Below are 15,411 nucleotides of genomic sequence, written 5' to 3'. Positions count from 1 at the left end.
GACCATGTTTGGCAGAGCCATCCTGGTCCATAGGCTACTTCTGAGGAGATCAGTGACAGGTAAGTAAGAAAGCAAGTCAGTATCACTGAAGTTAAAATTCCATGATCAGAAAACTAAATCATCCTTAAAAAAAAAAATTTAGAACTTTGTGAATCAATTTATGTTGAAAATTATTAAGAATTCTGTGCTGACGTAAGTTTATACATCAGTAGTGGGTGGTTGAAAAGGTTGGCTTTTTTCAGGGTTAGACTATGGCAATTTTCTCATCTAAAGTAAATCAATGGAAACAATATCTCCATACAAGTATGAAGTACAGTAGTATAGTACATTGCTACTAGAATCGTTGAAATGCCGGAGAAAATGACTGATAGTGTGCAAAGGGTTCTTCTTGTACCAACATTTAAGATGTTTGGATTTTATTCTTGACATTGTGTAACTTTAAGCAAGTCAATTTATTTTAACAAGCTTTGATTCCTTCCTTATACAACAGAGGTATATGGAGATGATGTGAAACAGGATTGCCTCAAATCAGACTTCCTTCATCCTACAGTTCAGGAAACTGTTCTTGTGAATTGCTCATCCCACAGAAATTGGGAAGAGCTCATAATCTCTCTTAATATTCTTTTATGGGAGATAGTAGTGATTGGCAAATCTTTATGCATTTCTGTAACAGTTGAAGCTAAGATAACAAGCTGAATCAACAGAAATGGACTGATGTTTTGTCAAAGCAATATCTAACATGATATTTGCAAATTTAGGTTTTCACTGCGTGATGAATTACCTGCAATGTTTTGTAGAGGCAACAGTAGCCTTGAGGATGAGCACTCCACTGAGAGGCTGGGGAGGTGCTAGAACAGGCTGTCCAGAAATGTCGTGGATGCCTTATCCCTGGAAGTGTTCATGGCCAGGTTGGATGGGGCCCTGTGCAACTAATCTAGTGTCTGATTTAGTGATTGACAAACATGTCCTAGCAACTGATTGTTAAGTTCCCTTTCAACCCAAGACATTCTATGATTTTATGACTCAGGCAAAGAGGGTGATACAGTAGGAAATCCAAATCCTGTAGTCATTACTACTGCCAGCTGTTTTCTAGACTGAATAACCCTGGCAATGGCTTTGGCAACTAACATGGCAGAGATGACTGCATGGTGTATGTCAGCAGTGCTAGGCTCCAGTGTTTCTGTGGAAGTTTTCAGTGAAGTTACCTTCACTTTAGTCATAAATAAGTAGAACTCACATTGTATGTCAAGCTGTTGCCTCAGGACTTGGAAGCCCACATTACCAGGGTACCTCATAATTGGGACATTCAGTGACTGAGAGTCATACTGCTTTTAGACCATGTTTGGTTTCTCCTTCTTCAATGACTTCTACGGAGTGCTCCATCACCCCTCACCGAGCCTTGCACAGTGGTTGTTACTCTGAGGTCTCAGCTCCCATTGGGCAGGCAGGAGCTTTTGTGAATATTGATAATTAGTGATACATTTGTGATATATTTTGCCCACATTCACATCATGTGACTCCTTCATCCACTTCTGTAGGCATAGTATCAATCTTTCCACCTTTAGCTTCCACACAAAGGGTCACTGATACTGAAAAGATTTATTCTGGCTATGCTTAGGGGTGAGACTGGGTTAAATGTGCTTTTCTGTATGACACAGAAGTTTGTAAGGACAGTTTTTCCAGAGGAAGTGTTTCTGTTTATGAGAACCTGGAGCAAGCTTCAGTTTCAAGACTGCAGTCCTAGAGTTCCTGCTGAGGCTGGTGTGCTATGCTGTCCTGTCCTGAAATCATTTGCTATCAACTGATCTACTATGAGAGCTTGAGATTTAACCCTAGAGACATTTGGGATGGTCTAGTTCATGCCCACGTGTGGATTTCACAAGCTATCTTAATTGGAGAGAAAATGAAATGTGATACGGGCAGCCTGTTGCAATGCCTTTGGTTGGCAGCAAAGGGAAAAGGCTGGATTCATTTTCTACAGACCTTTAGCAAAGTACTGTCCTGGGCTGTTGCCCAGAAAACTGGCTATTATTAAATAAGTCCCATTTTTGGACCAGAGATTGCCAATTGCGTGACAAGCTATTTGTTCCTCCCTTCACCATTCCATGCATATGTGGTGTTGATGTCTGTTCCCATAGCTCCACTGCAGTGTAGGCCCAATCCAGCCGTGCTGAGGGAGCATTAACCAAAAGGTGTTAACCTTGTGATATAGGGATGGTCAGTGTGCTCATTGTGCCCTCAGCCAGGTGCTCTGGCTAGCTGCTCCCCATCACTGTCATCACTAGCCTTTTTTATTTACCATCTGCCTACCCCTCATTCTAGGGCTTTGGCACATCCAGGTTACAAGCTTTGAAACAACAATAGTGATATTTGGCACATTCAGAAATGGCTGAATATTTACACATTATTTTGATTACTATAATTTTTTCAGTTTTATGACATGGCTCAAAGATGTTTCGGACTCCACTGGTTTTTTCTCATTTTCTTTCCCCTCTATCAGCCATCATCACTGTTCCCAACCTTCTTGGTTGCTTCTGCTCTGCATGTTTTGGGAGCAGGATATCCTTGCTCCCTAAGACTCAAGCCACCTTCTAATGCTTTTGAGATGACTCTTCCTGAGATTTTCCTTTTTGTTTCTGTGCTGCTCCTGCCTTCTCCATACTTCATCTCTGGGTCATAGAGAGCCCTCCGTACACAGACTAACTTTTGCAGGCTGAGTCCAAGCTGCATCAGTGAAAGCACTGAGGCAATTTTCCCAAGTAATAAATGTACCTCATGTTGCGAGGAAAATGCTGAAGATCAAAAATTTCTAATTAGGCAAAGATTTGTGAAGAGCAGCATTATTGCAATAACAGGCGCACACCCCCTGCTGACAAGGGAGAAGTTGCTCAACTGGTGAGTGAAACCCATCCCGTTATATACCCTGGGTCCAACGCAGGTAAGGCCTCTCCTGGCACTCATTGGTTGAGCACCTCAGGCTCACCATCTTCCGACGCTGTTGCTACCTTACATTTCCATACAATGTCTGTTACCAACCCATTGGTATGCTCTGTACTTTTTATGGCGACAGGAGGATAGTAGTCTCAAAAATTAGCACACTTGTTCTGTCCTGTACCAGACTCTCCCCTACCCTATATAATTAGCTTACACAGTGCCTGTGCCAATTCTACCCAGGTTGGAAGGCCCCAGTCTCAACTTTTACTCTGTCCAGCAGCTTTCTTTGTGAAAGGCAACTTATCCTATGCTACATACAGAAATACTGGAAAATTCCAATGCAAAAACACAATCTGCTTCTCACAATTCTCCCTCTTTTCCTTTTTACCCTTTTGTACCAGACTATGAAAAACTTCTAATATAGGAAAACTATCTTACTATCCTGATTTGATGATTGACAATAATAATCTTCTCAAAATTATTTGTCTCACTATACTGTAGTATATATATGTATATGATTATTATTAAGAATAACAATTTCTTCACCCTTGTACAATTCATCCCAATACAAACAGGTAGTAAGCCTTGAATCAGTGCACAATCAGCATTACAAGTTCTAAGTTGCTAGATAATGCGAGGAAGATGGAGAAGTTAGCAACAGTAAAGAAAGAAATTCTAGCAAATGGTTTACAGAGCAGGGATAGCCACCACCAGGGAAACCAATGATGTCGCTTTGGTCCATGGGGAGGCAGCAGGTTGGTCAGTGATGTCTCGTTGACCTACAGAGATGCATTTTGGCAGATGGGGTACTCATTCTTCCTCAGAACTCTTCAGGCCTGATTACCCCAGTTATCAGGGGCATCATGTCCTGGCCATCACGGTGATGGTAGCTGTCGGGGTACCCACATTTTTGTTCATCAGGAGGAACAGAGTATCTGTCCTCTTACCACTGTGCTCATGGTAGTTAGCCATTAACTTCTTGAGCAGGTCATGCCTTGGATGGGTGCCACTGGACAGGCTTCAAGCCAAGCATTCTCCAGCTTGTCATGTCTCAGATGGCTGCCTCTGAACAAGCTTTGAGCCAAGCATTGTTCCCGCTTCTCACACCACCTGCCGGTGCTAAGCTTGTCACTGTCTATGGTGGTTTCAAGAAAAAAAGCATTAAGGGGAATGTGGGGAGAAGGGAAAGATACATGTTAAAATCACATAAAAACAAAGGAGCAAAACGTGAATGCTGCCAATGCTCATAACAGAGCTCGCCTTACCCATGGATCACCAAGAGGCTAGGAGAAGTAATCTAATACTTAGCCAACTTTCAGACTCCTTGGGTAATTTGAGCCAGGCCAGTCACCTCAACATGTGCCAGACTTTCACATATAATGTTATTACAAGCAATAAGCACATAAACGTTAGGATTAATAAGATCACAACAGGGTGAAGCACAGAACTAAAAGCTCCTCCTGTTGTTGGTGACCATCCAAGCAGCATTTCCCACCAATGGTATTCTCCATCCTTCTTCACCCTTTCCAGGACATGGTGTATGTCTTCTGTATCATGGTTAATAGTAATCAAACTTTATTTGTCCATTATCTTGGACATATACATTCTAGCAGTTGGTACAGATTGTCATGTTGCAATAATTTCTTTACCAAAGTAAGATTCATTCCAATTGGGGGAGGTGGCAAATCTTGGATTAATGTGTAATTGGAGCGCAACAACTGACATAACTGGAACTGAATAATTAAAATCACATCCCATAATGCTAGTAAAGTTACAAACACAGACATTTGAATGATTGCTTATATCTGCAGTAATATTACCTATGAGTATAAAATTACAAGAGTTTCTCATACACACACATCATTTTCCAATATAAGTGAGCACTATTTCAAGGATCTCATTGGGATATCTCTCAAAATGGCAAATATTTTGCTCAGTGTCAAGACAAATGTCTTGAGCCCTGATGGTATTACTCTCACAAAAATCCTTGTTGTTCACATACAGCACATGAACTAACGTCAGCAGTTTGCCATTAGTTTCTATTTTGTTGGGCCCATACTTTGTGTTCTAATAGGTAAAGAATAACCCCATTGTGATTCAGACACAGTGCAATGATTGGGTATATGGTATGTACCAAAGCATTGCGCACTGTTAGGACAAAATCTGTGGCAAAGTTATTAACAGGATTGCAGGTAAAATTAACTAGATGCCACGAAGATTGAGAGTCTCTTTCAAATTTGTTTGCATTGTTCCAAATCACCTTTTGAATTTCAGTGGGTAAAATGTTTTCTTTACCTTCTACAACTAAGAGCTAGGTAGACATTATTTTGAGTTATGGCAAGTGAATCTACAATGAACTGGTGGTTTTTTATAGTAGTTCTTTCCCATTGGGATAATATATTAGATAAGAACTACTGATTGGTCCCCAAGGCTGATAGGGAAGACTGCAGGGGTGTTGCAATGCACATAGATCACTTGTTGCATCTGACACCCTACTTTTATTCTTTGTCCTGCATCTCACCGGAGTTGTGGGAGTTGGCCAGTACTATCCTTGCCCCATTCATTTTCTGAACATATTTCATCACTGTGTTTAACCGTGGTTGAAAGGATTAAGCCTCTGTTAGAATTAGAATTTGCTCCCATATATCCAATATGCCCAATATGGGTGTGGGAATGTGACCAGCCAGTGAATGTGATAGGGCCAGCATAAGCAATTACAAATATTAATCTGAAGAAGGTGTCTGTCCGAAACAGTGACATTAGTAATACCACAGGGATCCCAGAGAAAGGAGCACGGTAAGAAGGGAACATGTGAGGAACAGCAACAGGATCAGCATTCGTTAGCATCTGGAAAACCAAAGAGAGAGAACTTCACAATTCCAGAGGAATGAAGGTTAGAGAAAGCATAACTGGAAAAAACAAAACAAAACAAAACAAAAAAAAACAATGACAAAAAACCTCCTGGTCCCAAATGAACCAAAGTTAGAAGGTGGGTGAAATCCAGATGGTTAATTTTGTACATTTTCTCCTGATCACCTTGAGCCTTCCAGATGTATTTGTTAAGAGGCTCTTTGAGGGTTAAAGTGACAGGACCAATGTCCAGCAAATCACACAACATCAGCTGTCCCGAGGGATAATCATCCCAATAAGCAGCTCTTTGACTAAGGGAACACGGGGCACAGTGGTTGTCAGTGGTGAAAAATATTGCAGGTCCCCAATAACCTTCTGATTACTTTTCAGTCAGCAGGGTCTGATCTCCCCGTTAGTGGTACTTCCCACATATACTTTGTCTCTGATTTCCTAGGGGTGTGACTGAAATCTTTCAAATAGGGGACTTCTCTGATACTAACATCAGAGTACCCATCTTTGCTCTCTTCATATGCATGCCCACTTTCTATTGGAGCGCAGAGAAGGGCCACCAGGTTTTCTGATTTGTCTTTTTCGGCTCTCACATCCTCCAGATTTTCTCCTGGATAAAGGTCTCTACCTGAAGAACTAGAGTTAATCTCCTCTCATTTACCAGCTGTTCTCTAAAGGCTTGCTGAAGGAGGACTTTGGAATGTTCTTCTTTTTCTGACTGTTCCCTAAGATCTTCTACTTGGCCCTGTAGGTATGTAACCAATTCCTGCAAGGACTGAACAGATTAGGTTTCTGCCATTTGCTATTTGTTGCGGATCTCTACAGCAGCAGTAAGAATGACTCTTAGAATTGCACAAATGATTGATTTTCCCTTTCCCTCCCCCATACAAGTTTACTTGTTGAGAGAATTTATATGATCCGCAACCCCCTCTAAGTTGGGCCAATTATTTTGTGCCCACTCCAACTCTACAGGGAAGGGTTTGATATCATGCTTTTCTAAGAGGTCGAGGAGGAGGTCGAGGAGCAGATTCTGCCCTTGATCCTTTTTTTTATTTTTTTATTTTTTCCATTAATGATCATGCCTCAAAATGTGGAGCAAGTTCTTTGGGGGGGGGAGGGGAACACACATTATCAACAACTCAACAATTTGCTTTTTACACCCCTGAATGGTACACGCTTTCTTTCTTCTACAGATAAGGCAGTTGCTACTACTGCCTGGATACATTCAGGTCATCCTCGAGATACAGAGCATAATAGCTTAACAACTATGCAATAGGTTTTCTTTTATCTCCCCATTCTTGTGTTAGAACTCCCAAAGCAGCTCCTTCACTGACAGTTACAAAAAGGTGAAATAATTCCTTTAAGGCAGGTGGTTCTAACACAGACGCTGTGGCTAAGTCCCATTTCAATACTTCTACTAATTCTTTTCCCTCTTTTGTCCATTTTAATATGTTGGGTTCCCCCTCTGATAGTTTGAGATACAATCTCTCAGGTTTTTTGGTGCATATGCTTCTATTCATAAACTACAGTATCCAATTAAACCTAGAAACTTTGGCAACTTCCTCTTTGTCCCAGGCAGAGAAAGCTGCACAATACCCTGAATTCTTTCAGAATGTACTCTTTTTCCCCTCAGAAATCACATGCCCAAGGTATCTGACTTCTTTTTCCACATACTGCAGATTATTTTTAGACACCCTTAGCCCATGTTCCCCAAGAAATTCAGTTTACTTGTAGTCTCTTTTACTTTAGTCTCCTCTGTTCCACAAATCAGCAATTCATCCACATACTGTAACAGCTTTACCCCCTCTTCAACCTGAAACTTTTCCAAAACTTTCTCCAGTACTTGTGCAAATAAATTAGGTGATTCCGTGAACCCTTGGGGTAAAACAATCCACCTATATTGCTACTTTCATCCCATATCTAGGTCCTCTCATCCAAAGGCAAAAAGATCTCAACTTTCTGAGTCTAAAGCACCCAGAAAGCCTTTTTTTTAGATCTATTACACTAAACCATTTATGTCTGTGTGGGATCAGATTCATTAAAGTATAGGGGTTAGGAACCAGGGGGCATCGCTTGAGAATTGTTCCATTAATTTTTCTTAGATCTTGTACCAGTGGATAGATGCCATCTGCCTTCTGTACTGACAAAATTGGAGTGTTATAGGGTGACATACAGAGTTCCAGAAGACCACTCTTAACCAATGTTCGTATTACAGGCTCTAGACCCAGTATCCTTTCTAAAGGTATGGGATATTGCTGCTGTTTTACAGGTTCACTCCTTCCTTGGAAAGTTATTTTTAAGGGAGTAATTGTGAGTCCACCCCGGATTCCTTCTCCTACCCACATCTTTGGATTTATTTCTTTTTCATCATCAGCTGTTAACAAATTCATTTGCACATTCATACCTGCTCCATAAGTTTTCAACTGCAGTCCTAACTATTAAATCTCTGCCCAGTGAATTGGTCGCTGCTTCTGGCACATAACAATTGCCCTGTGACTATTTTGTCTTCCCATTTTAATTCAGTAGTATCGAAAAGTGAAACTATCATTCCTGATCCCTCAACCCCTGTTACTCTTAAGGTGTTCCCAGTTAAATTAAGTTCCAGTATTTTATAAGCTAAAGATGACCAAGAAACTGTTCTGCTAATCCAATAGGATCTTTCATTAAAGATTTCCCTTTTCAAATTTCTTACCTCTTCACTAGTAAGTAGGGAGTTTACATATCATATATCTCCTGATAACACTGGAACTTCACTAAGAGAATACATAGAAGTATTAGTGGGGTTAATGGAGTTAGATTTAGGAAAAGGAGAATTTATAATACCCCTTTTGCATTGTACCAATTCTTTCTCAAGCTGGCAGAACTTTTTCTTTTCAGCATCAGAACTAATCACAGAGCTCTGTTCAGGTGGGCTGATCTGAGCCAATATCCTCCACTCTGTCAGCTGTCTCCAGCCTCCCTCCTGTAGTTACAGGACTTGACTCGAGGCCAGGATGGTAAGAGGGGGTGAACGCTGTTTCACAGAGGAAAGCAAGTGAGTTTAATCCTAGGGAAAGCTACAGGGAGTAAACAACTTAAAGGATCCCATCTGAGGTTTCTCTGTTCTTCCTTATCTACAGAATTTTGTCTAGCCATGATTAACTGCTGTACTTCGTAAATTCAACAAGCGGCATATGTGGACTCCTTCTCCAAACAAAACAATAAAATAATAAATAAAGGAGTTTTACTGTTTAAGTACATGTTTGAAGCCTGATAAAATGTGATCTTCGTCAGATGCATATTTTGGCCAAAATACTTATTCCCCTGCAGTTGATTATTTGGGCCATACAACAACCACAATATCTAACCATTTTCAATTTATTCTTATCCCTAGTTCTCAAATTTCTCTTCCAATTTTTCAACATATCTCCCAAAGGACTTATAGCAGGCACTGCTCTGGGGGCCCTCTCTCTGACCCCCACCTTGGAACTCTTTTTACTTATTTCTCTCAGCAATCTCTGGTCATGCTACTGCAGCAACTGCTCTTTTGCAGCATCATGCACAATTCTTGGTTCTAGAAAATGAGGTGTACTGTCAAGCAACCCTTTTTGCAAGATGTTTGAGTACAGCATAAGAGTCCCAGACCTCGACCTCCAAGGCAATATTTAATCACACAAGATTCTTACCTTGGTCTGTGCACAGAGTTGCCAGGAATTATCAGATCAATCACACAACACCGCAGTGCCTGTCTGTCCCTATCCCCTGCTGTTCACAGATCTTGCCTCTTACAAAGGTCCGCCTCTTACAAAATCCTCAGGTCTGCAGCGGGCTCCATGATGAACCACCTCTGCCAACCCACAGGGCTACAGAAATAGGAGCAGGGTGCGCCGTCCTGTGCTGTAGAGGCAGAGGCTCACTGCAGGTGATGTTGTTCCCTGGTTTGGCACCAAAATGTGAGAAACATGCTCAAGATCAAAGTCTCTAATCAGGCAAAGATCTCCGTGAAGAGCAGTTTATTCATTATTGCAGTAACGGGCGCACACCCCCTGCTGACAAGGGAGAAATTGCTCAACTGGTGAGTGAAACCCATCCCGTTATATACCCTGGGTCTGAGAGGTACAGTGCCTCAGGCTCACAATCTTCCAGATGCTGTTGCTACAATACATTTCCATACAATGTCTGTTACCAACCCATTGTTTTTATGGCGACAGGAGGACAATAATCTTAAAAATTAGCACACTTGTTCTGCCCTTTACCAAACTCTCCCCTACCCTATATAATTACCTTACCTAGTGCCTGTGCCAATTCTACCTGGGTTGGAAGACCCAGTCTCAACTTTACTCTGTCCAGCAGCTTTCTTTGTGAAAGGCAACTTATCCTATGCTACATACAGAAATACTGGAAAATTCCACTGCAAAAACACAATCTGCTTCTCACAATATGATACTGAAATCAGATTAGAATGGTGTCCAAGTTGTGTTTTCATAAACACAAGAAGAAAACCTTATCCCACCCCACAACTTTCCCCTCTGTTATGAAGTATTTCTTTTAAGTTTGTATTTCAAGACAGAAGAAAAAAGCTTTTTGGGCCTCCTAATTCCCTTTCATCACTCGTATCCTTTCAATCCCAATGAACTTTGATGTATTTAGTTGAAATAAGAAATTTTCATATTTTTAAATTTAATCCAACTTTTGGCATCCAAGGATCAAATTCAGCAACAAATCAAGGCAGACTCTTATTTAATTGCTTGGTTTAACTTCGCTGTGGAAATGGTACAGTATTTGCAGTTAATATTAGCTGAGTTAGATTCCTGGAATTGCCACAGGTGTGTAGCAGGTTAAAAATGTCAATAAACCTCTAAAACACCTGCAGCAGAAAACTTATATCAGATAACTGTCCCTTCTGTCTTACTTAATTTCTTCCATGTTTAAAACTCATCTATTGTAAGTTGGCTCTTTGTGCCTTGACAAGGACTGAAGGAAATACTTCTTTTCCTACCTATGCAGAAGAGTTTCAGAGCTTCATCTACGCCTTGCACCCCCGCGTGTTGGGTCAGACAGCTGCTTGTGGGGAAAGGCAGAGTGTAAGACAGAGGTTGCACGCTGGTGCAGGCTGGCAGCAGGACTGTGGAAGGACTGAGTCACGTCTCTGCAATCTCTGCCTCTCAGCCAAAAGCACCTCCCACCCCCTGTTTGTAACATTAACACAGATACATTTTTTTGATCCCTCTGTGGAAAAGCAGTGTAGTCTCAGAAGAAATGTGCTGTACATCACTTAGACACTTCTTAGGAGTGCTTTTATTTACAAGGCATAGCTTACAAAATGGAGGGTAATTTTGCTGAGAGGAAACTTTTGCACTCCAGTGCAGCACGGAGTCTCCCTGGCACCTCCCCGTCCCTTGCTCACTCAGCCCCAGGCCCCAGCTCTGGCTGCAAGACACTCACTCCATCATGGGCCTGTTTCCTCCCTGCTCTCACACTCTGCAAACAGGTCTCCTCCTCTAAGGCATGAGAAGAAGAGAGAGCCTGATCGAGGTTCTTCCGCTTTTCTGAGAAGCTAGTTAAGTTTAGATGTGTATAATGCAAGCAAAGAAAACAATGATCATGGGGGAAAGCCTGTTCATACATGATAGGAAGGCAAAAGGAAAGGGAGGAGGGATGAGTTTGGAGCAGACTAAGGATTTCTTGACTATTTTTATCTTCTCATGTCTATATTTAAAAATGACTCAGTATGTGATATAATAGGTCCCATGAGAAATTTCATAGGTTAGCAAAACCTTGAGCTTGCATAACATCACTTTTTCAATATGTGTAATGAGAAACCTGAGGAGCAGAAAGGTTAAATGCTGTGATTGTCAAAGGAATTGCCATAATTGAGAAGCCCAAGGAAAACAGATGTTACTGTGTAAAACTCCTCTGGAATGTGGCTGTAGGTGAAAGAGAAAGTCTGACTTTGCATTTTATGATGCTGAAGGCAAGGATTGGCTCACACAGGGAACAGGGAGGGCTTTATCATGTGCCAGATGCTTCTGCATCGGATCTCCAGTTTGCAAAGCGCCTTGTCCATGGGAACTAAGCAGATTGGGGCATATAGCTGTCAGTGAGACCAGGATAGTTTGTATGTGGGCTGTCAAAAGCACCACATCTTATACCACAGCCCTGGATAAGATGAGCAGCCTTCTCTTGATTTACCTGTCCTGACCACCAAATATGCTTTCCCTGAAATACTGACTGATAGTGGCTCTCAATCTGCATAGAGTAGAGCAGCAACCTGCTTCTCCCTCCCACAGATGTAGACACAGCCCCTAACTAAATGACAAAGTAACTGCAGAAATGTTATGTTAAGGAGAAAAAAGAAAAAAAAGGAAACAAAAAAAAGGATAGTCAGGGCTGTCAAAATTGCAGTGGGGAATGGATGCAATATAGAATTCAAAGAGCTTTTGGTTCATCAGCACACAAACATGCTGTAACAACTCATGAAACAAATATTTTTCTCCATGTGAAAAAGATGAAAATGCAGGTGTTTATTTAAAATAAAGGCTGAAGCAGAAATTATATGCAGTGTTTCTAGACATGGTTTTACTTGAATTCCATTGTAAATTACACTCAGCCACTGCTTCATAACCTGAAGCCATGATACTTGAATCCTGGGCTCTAGTTTTTGTGTAAAGAGGCACACAGATACACTTCTGTGGCATTGTAGCAAATCAGAGGGAACACTGAAGGTAGGCGAGGTATCAAGATTTATTTTGCATAATTAAACCTGAAAATAATACTGTCAGTTTGACTAAATAGCTCAAGAAAAAGATGAGATTGGAACCGATTTCTGAAAGTATTATGAGGATTATCTTGATTTGATAGTTCTGAGCAGAGAACACATTTAAATGGAGATTTTGTTTTTCTTGAAATTGTATGTTATCGACATATTTTGTTCTGATTTATTTGTTTCTATTGATCTTTTTTGGATGAATTTTAATCTACATATTACTGATTTATAATACTTTATCTGTCAAGTCTTGTTGAAATTCGTAGCTTTAGGCATAACAATTAATTTTGGCTTGTTCATTTGGCAAAACATTTCCACCTCCTTCCCATATTTCAAACAGGATAAATATCAAAATATCAGTATTTTCTGGGAAATATAGGTGTGCTATTTCTGACCTTTCAAGAATTACACTGATTATGCAAGGCTCCCAAGCATATTTTGAAGTTCAATACAAGTTATTGAGGTATGTATGTGTATATATATATGTGTTCAGGGTTTTGTTATGGAGCTACAAAGAGTAAAAATTCCCTGTGTCAAAAATATTACTGTAGACCCTTTTAAGCTCTTATTTTATTATTGTAACTATAACTTAGAAAATTATTGCAACTGTTGATTAATTATTTTCTTGGCATTAGGACCAGTGCTGTATAGATTGGCACTTTCTGAAACACTGTTCAGTGTTCATGCATTTACATACACATAGATGCATATGCTTGTATATAGATAAATATCTAGCTACCTTTGAATACATGTAAGGTGTAAATTAGAAGGTATTTTCTTGACCAGGCTTTCAAGAACTAGAGCAAGCATGTTCAAAATAGGGCTAGAGGATTTTATTAATAAGATCATGCTATACTATTTCTCCATCCAACCCACAAAGTGCTTTTCTATGTTTTTATTGTAGACTTCAGATCCACTGAGTAGAACGACTGTACAGTGTGATATTATCTGTGTGGTACGTACTTATAAATTAGTGGGTTTAGCCTCTTAGAGAGCTCAAATGTGTTCAACAGCAACTCAAGATTTTAATCATAGAATCATAGAATTGCTCAGGTTGGAAAAGACCTCCAAGATCATCAAGTCCAACTGCAACCCAACCATACTGCCCTAACTCTAACAACCTTCCACTAAATCATGTCCCTGAGCACCACATCCAAACAGTTCTTAAATACATCCAGGGAAGGTGACTCAACCACCTCCCTGGGGAGCCTATTCCAGTGCTTAACAACCCTTTCTGTAAAGAAGTTTTTCCTGATATTCAACCTAAACTTACCCTGCCACAACTTGAGGCCATTTCCCCTCATCCTGTCACCAGTGAGAAGAGACCAGCCCCGCTCTGCTGCAGTCACCTTTCAGGTATTTGAAGAGAGCCATAAGGTCGCCCCTCGGCCTCCCCCCAGTTCCTTCAGTCTCTCCTCATAGGCCATATTCTCCAAGCCCTTCACAGCCTTGTTGCCCTTCTTTGGACCTGCTCCAGCACCTCCATGTCCTCTCTGTACTGAGGTGCCCAAAACTGAATTTCAGTATTTCAGTACTAAAAAGAAAGGAAACCTTCCCCAAAAATGTGATGCCTGAAAAGATGCTAGATTAAAAAAACAAAAAACAAAACAAACAAACAAAAATTTAAAAATTTCATAAAAGCAGAATCTTATAGGAAATATGATATTGACCACAAGTATTTGAAAATCACTTCTGAAAATGAGACAAAGCTTTAGTTTTGATTTGTAAGAACTTTTTAATATGTGAACAGGAATAGTAAATGTTGTGATCTAAATAATTTAGCATAAGTAGTTGTAGCCTGTTTTGTGGAAGTCATTCAGCAGGAAAATGCATTTGTTATTACTTTGTTACTAAAGAAGAATGTTCTATTTACAGATATGTCTGCTGAATTAGATATTTTCAGATTGTTTGGGATTGCTGCATTAATTACAAAGCTCCAAACTAAAATGATGATAGCGTTTTCATGTATTTCCTTGAAGAAGGCCAAACTGCAGGAGACAGATAAAAAAAAAGTAAAAGATAAAGAAACTCATATGATAACTGCAATCAAAATTTTCAGTCCTACCAAATGTCAGTTACCAAACTGATTAACTGACATGGACCTAGCCCTCTGAAGGAAGGGTTCCTCCTGATAGATGGACTTCTGAGTTTGTGCAATGATGAATGCATATAACCCAAACAAGGCAGTATCTTGCATGTATCCCTGTATTACAGCTGTAGATACACTAGAACATCATAGGTAGCTATGTAGAACACTGAAGGGTTTTTCTAAACCTGTGTTGTAAGAATGACATTGCTTATGTTTGCAGCCATAAAGTACAATTAAGGCCTTCATCACAATGAATGCCTCCATTGGTTAATGAGGGACAAAATTTAGAGAATTTTTATTATCATGCTCTATTTAATTTAAAAAAAAAAAAATACAGAGAGTGAAGCAAGGCTCTTCACTCAGCTAGAGCTGTTGAGCCACTTAGCAAGAGCATACTTAGCCCCCAGGAAATACTCACATACGTTCAGTTAAGATAATGAGGTTACTCAAGTGTTCGACTTATGTTAAAGATGTACATGTGCTTTCAAGTGTATTGTTGACTACAGGCCATAGTAATGAAAGAAACAGAATTTCAGGGTTACTGTAACTTTTGTGCACAATTTTGAGGAGTGCTTAAATCTTTCTCCCAGATCTCTTAGCCTAATGTTTCTAGCTTTTGACTGGCTGTTGGCCTCCAGAACAGGATACTACAGCCATTGCAGACGTGTTCTTACAGCTACACAACACAAGAAGAGACAACAGGAATTTTTTCCCTCATTTTCTTTCTGTTGATATTTGAGCTATTTGTTGTAAAGTCTAGAATATCTTCCCCTGCTTTTTTTTT

This window comes from Meleagris gallopavo, chromosome 6 (genome assembly GCF_000146605.3).
Source record: "Meleagris gallopavo isolate NT-WF06-2002-E0010 breed Aviagen turkey brand Nicholas breeding stock chromosome 6, Turkey_5.1, whole genome shotgun sequence".
Taxonomy (NCBI): Eukaryota; Metazoa; Chordata; class Aves; order Galliformes; family Phasianidae; genus Meleagris; species Meleagris gallopavo.
This window is presented reverse-complemented; position numbering follows the sequence as displayed.